Below are 14,195 nucleotides of genomic sequence, written 5' to 3' on the forward strand. Positions count from 1 at the left end.
TGATGCTAGCTCGGCTTTGGCTTTCCTCTAGTTTTTTATATAGTTTGGCTTTCTCTTTCCCCTTGCAGACGAAAGGCACATCCATGATGACTGATGCCCATGTATATCAACTCAACAAAGGAAAACACATCTCCCCCCCGCTCTCTCTCTCTCTCTATCAGAACGAAGGACACACACACAAGATAGAGGTGCATATTCATGTAGGGTACTGTGTACTATGACTGTATGTATATACGGAAATCACGAGCATTTACAGATCCAAGAGCACACGGTATGCATGAGGAAGCGTGTCCTTGCGGGTGCAAGTGTAAACATCTTCCTCCATGCATGCTCGTGACCTGCTTCAATCCGTCTAGGCGTTTAGCTGTTTGGACTTCTGCCTACAGCATGGCTGGATAGCGCCTCGTAGACCGCGGCACAGTGAGTCCGAGCAACAACGGCAGGTCTGTCATGAAGACCCGTCGATTAAAGCATCTCCAACCGTTCGGCCTCCCAAGACATCGAAAAAGCACCGTCTGGAACCGAACCGGCGTTTACTTTCGGCGTCGATTGCGTTTCCAGTCGTCATCCTCAAGTCGCCCCCAAATCGGCGCAAACTCAGCGATTTGATTTGAATTCGGCACACTAAGTGATTTTTCATTCAAATTTGTAAAAAAAAACAGAAAACAAACAAACTACGCGGCCGCCGCCCGCCTTCTACATGCCGAGGAGCTTGTAGAACTGGGTGTAGTCGCCGCGGCCGTCGTCGTCGTCGCCGCCGTCATCGTCGCCGCCGCCCCGTGTCCCGCCGGAGCCGCCGCCGTCCCTGCTGCACCCCTGACCAGGGTCGCCGACGCGCGGGGGGTTGGACGGCCCGGGCGCGTCCTCCTCGTCGCTGTCGAGGACGACGACGCCGCCCTCCTCGCGTCCGTGGCGCCGGGCCTTGATCTCCTCGTAGGCCCGGCGCTGGCGCGCCACCTGCTCGCAGACGTAGTCCGCCTTCGCCCACTTGAGGGCGGTCTCGTCGGCGGCGGCCATCTCCGCGTGCTCGTTCTTGATGGGGAGCAACCACGGCTCGGTCTTCGGGCGGACTAGGCTGGGGGAACGCGGGGAGGGGCGGCCGCCCTCGTTGATGACGAGGGCGCCGCTGCGGGTGCGGCGCCCAAGCGGCGTCTTCTGCGACTCCGGCTTGACGGGGCGGAGCGCCGGCGACCCGGAGGAGAGCAAACCGGAGCCCGACGATGAGGAGGTCGCCGCCTCCATTCGCCGCGGCGTCCAGGAGCTACCACGAAGACGAGAGAAGGACGGGGGCGCCGGGTACTCGAGGCGTGGCGTGTTGCCGGTCTCGATGTGGTCGAGGACGGCCTCAAGGGTGCGGCCGGGCACGCCCCACCATTCGCACCGCCCGTCGGTGTTGAGGCGGCCGCGGGGGTTGGTGCCGTTGGCAGAGGCGATCTGGTCTTCGCGGCGGCCGTCGAAGTACATCGTCCACAGCGTGTGGTTGTCGGCGGCGTACCTCGGCTCGTTCCCCTGGGCCTCCGACAGCGACGAACGGATGCTGGCGATCTCGGCCCGCCGTTCAGCCTCGGTGGGCACCGGGGTACCGGGATGCCACCGACGCTCAACTTCCACGAGCCCGGCACCCGCATGTCTGGGGGCGCCGGATAGTCAGCCTCGTAGAGGAGTGATACGTCTCCAACGTATCTATAATTTTTGATTGTTTCATGCTATTATATTATCTGTTTTGGATGTTTAATGGGCTTTAATATGCTCTTTTATATTATTTTTGGGACTAACCTATTAACCGGAGGCCCAGTGTCAGTTTCTGTTTTTTTGTCTATTTTAGAGTTTTGCAGAAAAGGAATACCAAACGAAGTCCAAACGGAATGAAACCTTCGCGAGGATCTTTCTTGGACCGAAAGCAAACCAGAAGACTTGGAGTTGAAGTCTGGATCTCCACGAGGCGGCCACGAGGCAGGAGGGCGCGCCCAGGGGGTAGGCGTGCCCACCACCCTTGTGGGCCCCTCGTAGCTCCACCGACGTACTTCTTTCGCCTATATATACTCTTATACCCTAGAAACATGAGGGAGAGCCACGAAACCACTTTTCCACCGCCGCAACCTTCTGTACGCGTGAGATCCCATCTTGGGGCCTTTTCCGGCGATCTGCCGGACAAGGAATCGATCATGGAGGGCTTCTACATTAACACCATTGCCTCTCCGGTGAAGCGTGAGTAGTTTACCACAGACCTTCGGGTCCATAGTTATTAGCTAGATGGCTTCTTCTCTCTCTTTGATTCTCAATATAAAGTTCTCCCCGATGTTTTTGGAGATCTATTCGATGTAATACTCTTTTGCGGTGTGTTTGCCGAGATTCGATGTTGTGGATTTATGAACAAGTTTATCTATGAATATTATTTGGTTCTTCTCTGAATTCTTATATGCATGATTTGATATCTTTGCAAGTCTCTTTGAATTATTGGTTTAGTTTGGCCTACTAGATTGATCTTTCTGGCAATGGGAGAAGTGCTTAGCTTTGGGTTCAATATTGCGGTGTCCTTTCCCAGTGACAGTAGGGGCAGCAAGGCACATATTGTATTGTTGCCATCGAGGATAAAAAGATGGGGTTTATATCATATTGCTTGAGTTTATCCCTCTACATCATGTCATCTTGCTTAATGCGTTACTCTGTTCTTATGAACTTAATACTCTAGATGCATGCTGGATAGCGGTCGATGTGTGGAGTAATAGTAGTAGATGCAGAATCGTTTCGGTCTACTTGACACGGACGTGATGCCTATATTCATGATCATTGCCTTAGATATCTTCATAGTTATGCGATTTTCTATCAATTGCTCGACAGTAATTTGTTCACCCACCGTAATACATGCTATCTTGAGAGAAGCCACTAGTGAAACCTATGGCCCCCGGGTCTCTTTCTTATTATATTGCATCTCTTTTATTTACATCGCATCTCGTTTACTATTTTGCAATCTTTACTTTCCAATGTACACAACAAAACTACCAAAAATATTTACTTTACTATCTCTATTAGATCTCACTTTTGCGAGTGACCGTGAAGGCATTGACAACCCCTTTATCGCGTTGGTTGCAAGGTTCTTGATTGTTTGTGTGCAAGTACTAGGTGACTTGTGCGTTGTCTCCTACTGGATTGATACCTTGGTTCTCAAAACTGAGGGAAATACTTACGCTACTTTGTTGCATCACCCTTTCCTCTTCAAGGGAAAATCAACGCATGCTCAAGAGGTAGCAAGAAGGATTTCTGGCGCCTTTGCCGGGGAGATCTACGCCAAGTCAAGACATACCAAGTACCCATCATAAACTCTTCTCCCTCGCATTACATTATTTGCCATTCGCCTCTCATTTTCCTCTCCCCCACTTCTAAAACGATTTTCGAAAATCTTTGCCTTTTCTTTGCCCTTTTTCCGTTCGTCTTCTTCTTTTGTCTTTCTCGCTTCTATGGCTAGCCCTTCATCTTTTCCTTTGTCTCCCGATTTTGAAGTTCTTCACTTCAAACAAAGAAAAGGAGAAAACTTAAAAGATGCTTGGTATAGGATGACAGAATCCTATCGTAATTGCACTATAGAGGGAGATTTCAAGATTTTACTTTGTAATTTTTATGTTGGGCTAACCATGTCCCATAGACAACTCTTGGATTTTGCCGCTAAAGGGAATTTTATTGAAATTGATCCCAGTATTGCGTATGAGATTATAGAGGGAATAGTAGGAGTACTACCCCCACAAAAGGGACTACATCATACTCAAGAAGGAACCCAAGTTTTTGAGAAACTATGCGAAGTAACTAAAATTTTGCAAAAATCTCTTGAACCTCTTAAAAATGTTAGCGGGAACCTTCACCGCATGAATATGTTGATCACTCTTTGCAATAAGCAGTTGGATGCTCTAGATCTAAAAATCTCGAAGTATGAAGGGAAACGTAAGGAACCTCCCAGATTCGAGCATAAATCCATTAAAAATATAAAGGCCAAAGATGATAACACTTAGATCTATTTGTGCTTTATACCTAGCAAGGGGCGTCAAACAATAGCGCTTGTTGGGAGGCAACCCAATTTTATTTTTGTTCTTTGCTTTTTGCTCCTGTTTAGTAATAAATAATTCATCTAGCTTCTGTTTAGATGTGGTTTTATGTTTTAGTTAGTGTTTGTGCCAAGTAAAGCCTTTAGGATCTTCTTGGGTGATAGTTGTTTTATCTTGCTGAAAAAGACAGAAACTTTGTGCTCATGAAAACAATTGTTAAAAAACACCAGAGAGTGATAAAATACCAATTCCAACTACAGCAGATCAATTTACTTTTTATCCTGGTCGTCCTAATTTTTCAGAATTTTTGGAGTTACAGAAGTATTCGAATGATACAGATTGCTACAGACTGTTCTGTTTTTGACAGATTCTGTTTTTCGTCTGTTGTTTGCTTATTTTGATGAATCTATGAGTAGTATCGGGGGTATGAACCATAGAGAAGTTGGAATATAGTAGGTTTAACACCAATATAAATAAAGAATGAGTTAATTACAGTACCTTAAAGTGGTGGTTTATTTTCTTATACTAGCGGGGCTCATGAGATTTTCTGTTGAAGTTTTGTGTTGTGAAGTTTTCAAGTTTTTGGGTAAAGATTTGATGGATTTTGGAATAAGGAGTGGCAAGAGGCTAAGCGTGGGGATGGCCAAGGCACCCCAAGGTAAAATTCAAGGACAACCAAAAGCCTAAGCTTGGGGATGCCCCGGAAGGCATCCCCTCTTTCGTCTTCGTCTATCGGTAACTTTACTTGAGGCTATATTTTTATTCACCACATGATATGTGTTTTGCTTGGAGCATCTTGTATGATTTGAGTCTTTGCTTTTTAGTTTACCACAATCATCCTTGCTGTACACACCTTTTGGGAGAGACACGCATGAATCAGAATTTATTAGAATACTCTATGTGCTTCACTTATATCTTTTGAGCTAGATAATTTTGCTCTAGTGCTTCACTTATATCTTTTTAGAGCACGGTGGTGGTTTTATTTTATAGAAATTGTTGAACTCTCATGCTTCACTTATATTATTTTGAGAGTCTTTTAGAACAGCATGGTAATTTGTTTTTGGTTATGAATTTAGTCCTAATATGATAGGCATCCAAGAGGGATATAATAAAAACTTTCATATAAAGTGCATTGAATACTATGAGAAGTTTGATTCCTTATGATTGTTTTGAGATATGAAGATGGTGATATTAAAGTCATGCTAGTGAGTAGTTGTGAATTTGAGAAATACTTGTGTTGAGGTTTGTGAGTCTCGTAGCATGCACATATGGTGAACCGTTATGTAACGAAGTTGGAGCAAGAGTATTTTTTGATTGTCTTCCTTATGAGTGGCGGTCGGGGATGAGCGATGGTCTTTTCCTACCAATCTATCCCCTAGGGGCATGCGCGTAGTACTTTGTTTCGATGACTAATAGATTTTTGCAATAAGTATATGAGTTCTTTATGACTAATGTTGAGTCCATGGATTATACGCACTCTCACCCTTCCACCATTGCTAGCCTCTCTTGTGCCGCGCAACTTTCGCCGGTATCATACACCCACCATATACCTTCCTCAAAGCAGCCACCATACCTACCTATTATGGCATTTCCATAGCCATTCCGAGATTTATTGCCATGCAACTTTCACCGTTCCGTTTATTATGACACGCTCCATCATTGTCATATTGCTTTGCATGATCATGTAGCTGACATCGTATTTGTGGCAAAGCCACCTTTCATACATGTCACTCTTGATTCATTGCACATCCCGGTACACCGCCGGAGGCATTCATATAGAGTCATATTTTGTTCTAGTATCGAGTTGTAATTCCGAGTTGTAAGTAAATAAAAGTGTGATGATCTTCATTATTAGAACATTGTCCCATGTGAGGAAATAAAAAAAAGGGGGCCAAAGAAGCCAATGAAAAAAAGGGATAGGCCAAAGAAGCAAAAAAAAGAGAGAAAAAAGAGAAGGGGCAATGCTACTACCCTTTTACCACACTCGTGCTTCAAAGTAGCACCATGATCTTCATGATAGAGAGTCTCCTATGTTATCACTTTCATACACTAGTGGGAATTTTTCATTATAGAACTTGGCTTGTATATTCCAACGATGGGCTTCCTCAAATGCCCTAGGTCTTCATGAGCAAGCAAGTTGGATGCACACCCACTTAGTTTTCTTTTTGAGCTTTCATACACTTATAGCTCTAGTGCATCCGTTGCATGGCAATCCCTACTCACTCACATCGATATCTATTGATGGGCATCTCCATAGCCCGTTGATACACCTAGTTGATGTGAGACTATCTCCCTCTTTTTGTCTTCTCCACAACCACCATTATATTCCACCTATAGTGCTATGTCCATGGCTCACGCTCATGTATTGCGTGAAGATTGAAAAAGTTTGAGAACATCAAAAGTATGAAACAATTGCTTGGCTTGTCATTGGGGTTGTGCATGATTTGAGTATTTTATGTGATGAAGATGGAGCATAGCCAGACTATATGATTTTGTAGGGATAAGCTTTCTTTGGCCATGTTATTTTAAGAAGACATAATTGCCTTGTTAGTATGCTCGAAGTATTATTGTTTTTTGTCAATATTAAACTTTTATTTGAATCTTATGGATCTGAATATTCATGCCACAATAAAGAAAATTACATCGATAATTATGTTAGATAGCATTCCACATCAAAAATTCTATTTTTATCATTTACCTACTCGAGGACGAGCAGGAATTAAGCTTGGGGATGCTTGATACGTCTCCAATGTATCTATAATTTTTGATTGTTTCATGCTATTATATTATCTGTTTTGGATGTTTAATGGGCTTTAATATGCTCTTTTATATTATTTTTGGGACTAACCTATCAACCGGAGGCCCAGTGCCAGTTTTTGTTTTTTTGCCTATTTTAGAGTTTTGCAGAAAGGGAATACCAAACGGAGTCCAAACGGAATGAAACCTTCGCGAGGATCTTTCTTGGACCGAAAGAAAACCAGAAGACTTGGAGTTGAAGTCTGGATCTCCAAGAGGCGGCCACGAGGCAGGAGGGCGCGCCCCCACCCTCGTGGGCCCCTCGTAGCTCCACCGACGTACTTCTTTCACCTATATATACTCTTATACCCTAGAAACATCAGGGAGAGCCACGAAACCACTTTTCCACCGCTGCAACCTTCTGTACCCGTGAGATCCCATCTTGGGGCCTTTTCTGGCGATCTGCCGGAGGGGGAATCGATCACGGAGGGCTTCTACATCAACACCATTGCCTCTCCGATGAAGCGTGAGTAGTTTACCACAGTGTCAGGACCCCGATCCTAAGCCACAATGATCTAGCATGTAACACATCATATCACTTTGCGGCCTCACGCACGGTATTCCCACGGGTGCCACCTTACCTGGCCCGGGACCGTTTGCGCCTTTTGTCTCACGTATATGATAGTGTCGCTAGCATCCATATGACAGAGAACCCGGGCCGACATGACTAGTCGTGAACCCAAAGTGGCACTAACTTATAGGGACAGACATACATGACCCAGCAACGAACGTGTCGGTCATCAGCGAGTGAATTCGGGCTGTAGCAAATGGGCTAGCAGGACTCCGGGAATCTAGGCTGTAGCAGGCTAACAGGACTCCGAAAGACACCGCGTGACATTTCCCCGAAGGGACAGACACATGATCGAAGAAGGACACATGCCGGCCAGTCTAAGTGTTCCGGAGCAGTAGCAACTAGGCTAACAGGACTCCGGTAAACCGGGCTGTAGCAGACTACCATGGCTCAGTGGAAGCACTAGACTACATTTCCCCATAAGAGAGGCTACCAAGGATAGACAACTAGGTTGTCGGATCCCACACATACCAAGCATTTCAATCATACACACAATATGCTCGCTATGTGTAAATACAACATGGCATCACAACAAAACTCTACGACTCAAAGTATTTATTCATTAGGCTCCGAAGAGCCAGATATTACAAACACGGGTCCGATGACCCAGCATACAAAGCATACAGGCAACGGAAGCATAACATGTCTGAGTACAGACAACTACAAATGAAAGGGGCTGAGAAGCCTGACTATCTACAAGACCCTCCCAAGGTACAAGCTCGTAGCTGAGGTTACAAGCTAAACGTTGAAGTCCACGCGGAACTACTAGCGAGACTGAAGTCTCTCTGCAAAAACATAAATTAAGCAAACGTGAGTACAAATGTACCCAGCAAGACTTACATCAGAACTAACTACATATGCATCGGTATCAACAAGGGGGTTGGTGGAGTTAAACTGCAGCAAGCCAGCTTTGGCTCAGTGGCTATCCTGAACTACGTCTGCAAGTAACTCTTTTGGGGTGGCGCACACGAGTCCACATATTCACCATATCAATACACCAATATGGATCCGCTCCCGTCTCCCTACGAGAACGCCATCCATAGCACTCACGCTTATCTTGCGCATTTTAGAGTATCCACTTTCACTTGTCTATGAACTGTACAGGCAACCCAGAAGTCCTTTACCGCGGACACGGCTATTTGATTAGATCATTTATAACCCTGCACGGGTGTACTTCTTCACACACGCTCTCGCCACTTACCACCATGTACACGTCGTGTATCTCGGCAACCTTCAAGCGGAAGCCTGGCGAGGGAGTCGGCCACGACCTGACTAACCACGCAAGTCTCTAGTCCAGGTTTATCACCTATTCGGGTTCCATCCGGAAGGAGATCCGGCCGGGGTGTCGCTCACGGCCCCAAACGATGTGAGCAGGGTTCCCAAGCCCACCATCCGGGTGCCACTTGGTACACCGTGCCACTGTGCCTAGTCTGTCCCAAGCCCACCTGTACCGGGTGCCACTTGGTAGACTACTAACACTACCTACAAACACCAGAAACTAGTTGCAACTCCTGGACAGAGATCGAGTTGATTAATAAGCCGAGAGGGGTCGAGTTACCGGAACCCAATGTGTGGTATTAACTGTTCATGAATCACAAACACAGAACTCAGTTCTTGAGGACGGTTTCAATGAGACAACCCACCATGTACTCCTACATGGCCTCTCACCGCTACCTTTACCAAATCGTGTTTACACACTTAGCTCTCAATAGTAGGACATGTTCACAACTTTCCAATTTACCCCCGATGAATCAGACCTGACACAACTCTAAGCAATAGCAGGCATGACAACAAGCATGAATGAGTAGGCACATCAGGGTTCAAACAAATCCTACTCATGCTAGTGGGTTTCATCTATTTACTGTGGCAATGATAGGTCATGCAGAGGAAATGGGTTCAACTACCGCAGCATGTAACAGTTGAATCGTTGTTGTCCTAATGCAGTAAAAGAGAGCAGGAGCGAGAGAGTGGGATTGTATCGGAATGAACAAGGGGGTTTTGCTTGCCTGACACTTCCGAAGATAGTATAGCTCTTCATCGGTGTCATCGAACTCATCGCCGGAACAACGTCTACTCAGAGGGGACAAACACCGGCAACAGAGAAAGAACACAATCAATGCAATGCAACAATATGATGCATGATCATGACATGGCAATATGCTGTGATTTGGGCTAATGCAACAGAAAGTCATTTTAATTGAAGTGGAATTCAAAACTATATCAAATTCCAACTCCAAACCTATTATGAAATTTGCCCTAATCATATTTCATCCTAAACAGTGAGGTTAACTTGCTCAAACATGCATGAAAACAGCATAAATGGATAGATTGGATTTTTCTGATAATTTTTCATATATAAATTATTTCATTCTGAGCTATAGATTATTTTCTATGATTTTCTGAAGTTCAAAACATTTTCTGGATTTTTCTGGTTATTTAGAATTAAACAAAATCCAGTAAATGATTTACTGCGTCAACATGACATCACGCTGATGTCAGCGGGTCAATTGGGGCGGACCAGGGTCAAACCTGACCAGTGGGTTCCACTAGTCAGTGACCCGTCGTTGTTGGTGTCACGGACAGGTGGGTCCGGTCAACGGCCACGTCAGCATGGTCAACACTGACGTGTGGGTCCCGTTGGGTTATCTTTACCTAATAATAAAGCAAATTGGGTTTCTTTCGTCCGTCATGGCATTTTTCAGAAAAGTCCCTGTATTTTAGAGAATTCAACCTGCAGTACTTAAGTTAAAACGAATCGTTATTTTTGTATTTTATACAAAAGTCCCTATCTTTTCTTGAAATCAACCCGCCGTCCGGATTTAAGTCACACCCAAACCGTTATTTTACATTTTTCGAAACCCCCCCTGATGTTTTAGGTAATTCATCCGCGGATCATATTTAAGTCAAACAAATGCTTTTTAAAATCATCCATATTTTTTAAACCGTAACTCCGAATTGAATATGTTATATATGAAATCTGATTAGAAAAATATGTAGAATATGAATATGAGATTATTTTTACCTATTAAGTATTTTTAAATATTATTTTGGAATATATTTGAGTCAAACCAAATGAATTTCTAAACTATCTGTATCTTTTAAACCGTAACTTCGATTTTAACATATTATATGTGAAATTTTATTAGAAAAATATGTGGAATCTAAATATGATGTTAATTTTACCTATTAAATATTTTTAAAATATTGTTATGAAAGCAAACTTATAATTTATAGCGCAAGATCCTTTTTTTTATACCGGCGGCGATCCGGATTGCAAATAAACACCCCACTATAACCATATAGGGAAAAGAAAACATCGATAACTACACATGCATACCTCTGAAAAATGTCGCAGGGGAAAACAACAGATTTCTCATCACGAGAGTGAGAGAAAGCGAGAGAGAGAGAGAGGGAGGAGAGATGGAGAGAGAGACGCCTTAGGATTAACCATATTCAACACACGTTTTTTGTTGTTTTGTGTGAACACCGAGGCCATCGCCGGCGACGGTGAGAAGGAGGATAAGCGGCAACACAAATATGATGCCTCGCAAAAATAAAGGAGATGGACCTATTGTGGTCTTGAGTGATGGTTGTTGAGTTAAGAGCGTGTGTTATGTTTTCTCTCCCGTTGCAACGCACGGGCTCTTTTGCTAGTAACTAATCTAAGCAGAAATAAAGCTGGGGTTAATTAGAGCGTGGGGCCCATGCGTCAGTGGCCCAGGGGGGTGGTTAGTGGGGTGATTAGCCCCTAACAGTGGTTGTCATCGGCGGTTAATCGCCGGCGAGCACACCGATGCGGCGGAGTCGCTCGTCCCGGCGATTCCGACGACGAGAGGAGGTGGGGCTGGGCTCGTTGGAACGCCCGCGAGGCGGCGCGTCCAACGGTGGTGGTGGCAGGTGCTGGGGCAGCCGGAGACGACGGCGGCAAGCACGTCCGCGACGACCGGAGTTCGGACGTCGACCGTTCCGACGTCGTAGGGCACGGCAGGAGCAACGGGTGGTTGCTACGGCCCCGTGGTGACGCGCTGAGCGCGGTGACGCACTCGGTTTCAAGCTCAAGTGGACGTGGCCATGGCGGTGAGGAGCTCAGGCGGTAGCGTGATTTGGTCGGCAAGGGGTGACGGCTACAGGGCATAACGAGCTCGGGGGAGAGCGGGTTTTGAGGAGGGAACTCACAGTGGTTGCAGCGGGCATCGACGCGGGCTCGGGGAAGGCCGGACGGCGACGTACGGGCGGCGGCGATCTCGGACGACCGAGGAGGAAAACAGCGGCGTTGGAGATGCAGCAGAGCTTCTGGCGCAGCGGGACTTGGTGGAGAGGACGAAGACGTCGTGACGGAGCTTGGGGACATGTCAGAGAGGCTCGAGGGCGGCTGTGGCCGCGGTGGCTGTTGACGACGGCGACGGCGCGCTCGGCCGTGAGAGAGAGGGAGATCCAGGGGAGGGGGTGAGAGCGAGGGAGAGTGAGAGAGCCGGGGTGCGTCGTGGCGGCATCCAGAGAGGCCGGAGCATCGAGGGGAGGGGCAGGCAGGCAGGTGGCGTGGCGCCCATGCGCGCAAGCGGTGAGCGCGTGCCCCTCGTCCTCCTGGCGCTAGGAGGACGACGACTGGCGTCGGCCAGTCGGCTGGGCTGGCCTACTGGGCCGCTGGGCTGCACAGGTAAGTGGGCTCCTAGGTTAGCTCATGTTTCCTTTTTTGAAATTTCTGTTCTGTTTTCTTGATTTTGCCACTGTTCAAATTAGGAACAAATCCACAACAATGCCAAACACTTCTGAACATTTTTATGTGGCTTTTCTTGACTTTTCCAGGAGCACATAAATTATTTCAGGGTTATTTGAAAATATATTCTAGTTATATGGATATAAATCCAAATTCAAATACAATAGTGATTTAAATTCAATGCCAAAATAATTCCTTACAAATGTTCACTATTTTTGGTTTGAATCTAAACCCTTGCCAAAATTATCAAACATTAATGAAGGCCATTTTGGTTTCACTGAATGCAATTTTAAGGGTTCTTGCCCTTTTTTTAAAAAGGAAATTTCAGAGGCTTGAGAATTCCCTCAATTCAAATTTCACTGGAATTTAGACATGATGCATGATGCACTCTGATGCAACTATTTACAAGCAAATTCTAGGGCTGTGACACACAGACCTTCGGGTCCATAGTTATTATCTAGAGGGCTTCTTCTCTCTCTTTGATTCTCAATACAAAGTTCTCCTCGATGTTCTTGGAGATCTATTCTATGTAATACTCTTTTGCGGTGTGTTTGCCGAGATCCGATGAATTGTGGATTTATGAACAAGTTTATCTATGAATATTAATTGGTTCTTCTCTGAATTCTTATATGCATGATTTGATATCTTTGCAAGTCTCTTCGAATTATCGGTTTAGTTTGGCCTACTAGATTGATCTTTCTTGCAATGGGAGAAGTGCTTAGCTTTGGGTTCAATCTTGCGGTGTCCTTTTCCAGTGACAGTAGGGGAAGCAAGGCACGTATTTTATTGTTGCCATCGAGGATAAAAGATGGGGTTTATATCATATTGCTTGAGTTTATCCCTCTACATCATGTTATCTTGCTTAATTCGTTACTCTGTTCTTATGAACTTAATACTCTAGATGCATGCTGGATAGTGGTCGATGTGTGGAGTAATAGTAGTAGATGCAGAATCGTTTCAGTCTACTTGACACGGACGTGGTGCCTATATTCATGATCATTGCCTTAGATATCTTCATACCTATGCGCTTTTCTATCAATTGCTCAGCAGTAGTTTGTTCACCCACCGTAACACATGCTATCTTGAGAGAAGCCACTAGTGAAACCTATGGCCCCCGGGTCTCTTTCTTATTATATTGCATCTATTTTATTTACATCGCATCTCGTTTACTATTTTGCAATCTTTACTATCCAATATATACAACAAAAATACCAAAAATATTTACTTTACTATCTCTATTAGATCTCACTTTTGCGAGTGACCGTGAAGGGATTGACAACCCCTTTATCGCGTTGGTTGCAAGGTTCTTGATTGTTTGTGCAGGTACTAGGTGACTTGTGCGTTGTCTCCTACTGGATTGATACCTTGGTTTTCAAAACTGAGGGAAATACTTACGCTACTTTGCCGCATCACCCTTTGTCGGTGTCAAAACCGGCAGATCTCGGGTATGGGGTCCCGAACTGCGCGTCTGAGGATCGAAGGTAATAGGAGACAGGGACACGATGTTTACCCCGGTTCGGGCCCTCTCGATGGAGGTAATACCCTACTTCCTGCTTGATTATCTTGGATGAATATGTTGTTTACAAGAGTTGATCTACCTCGAGATCATAATAGCTAAACCCTAGATGTCTAGCCTGTATGATTATGATCGTCCCTACGGACTAAACCCTCCAGTTTATATAGACACCGGAGGGACCTAGGGTTGTCCAGAGTCGGTTTACAGAGGAAGGAATCTTCATATCCGAACGTCAAGCTTGCCTTCCACGTAAAGGAGAGTCCCATCCGGACACGGGAAGAAGTCTTCTGTCTTGTATCTTCATGGCCCATTAGTCCGGCCCACGTCATATAGCCTAGATGCCTGAGTACCCCTTAATCCAGGACTCCCTCAGTAGCCCCTGAACCAGGCTTCAATGACGATGTGTCCGGCGCGCAGATTGTCTTCGGCATTGCAAGGCGGGTTCCTCCTCTGAATACTCCAAAGTAGCCTTCGAACACAGGAAACATGTCCGGCTCTGCAAAACAGGCACCACACACGGCCGCAAAGAGTATAATATTTCATAAGTCCCATCTACTG

The sequence above is a fragment of the Triticum aestivum genome, chromosome 1D (genome assembly GCF_018294505.1).
Source record: "Triticum aestivum cultivar Chinese Spring chromosome 1D, IWGSC CS RefSeq v2.1, whole genome shotgun sequence".
Taxonomy (NCBI): domain Eukaryota; kingdom Viridiplantae; phylum Streptophyta; class Magnoliopsida; order Poales; family Poaceae; genus Triticum; species Triticum aestivum.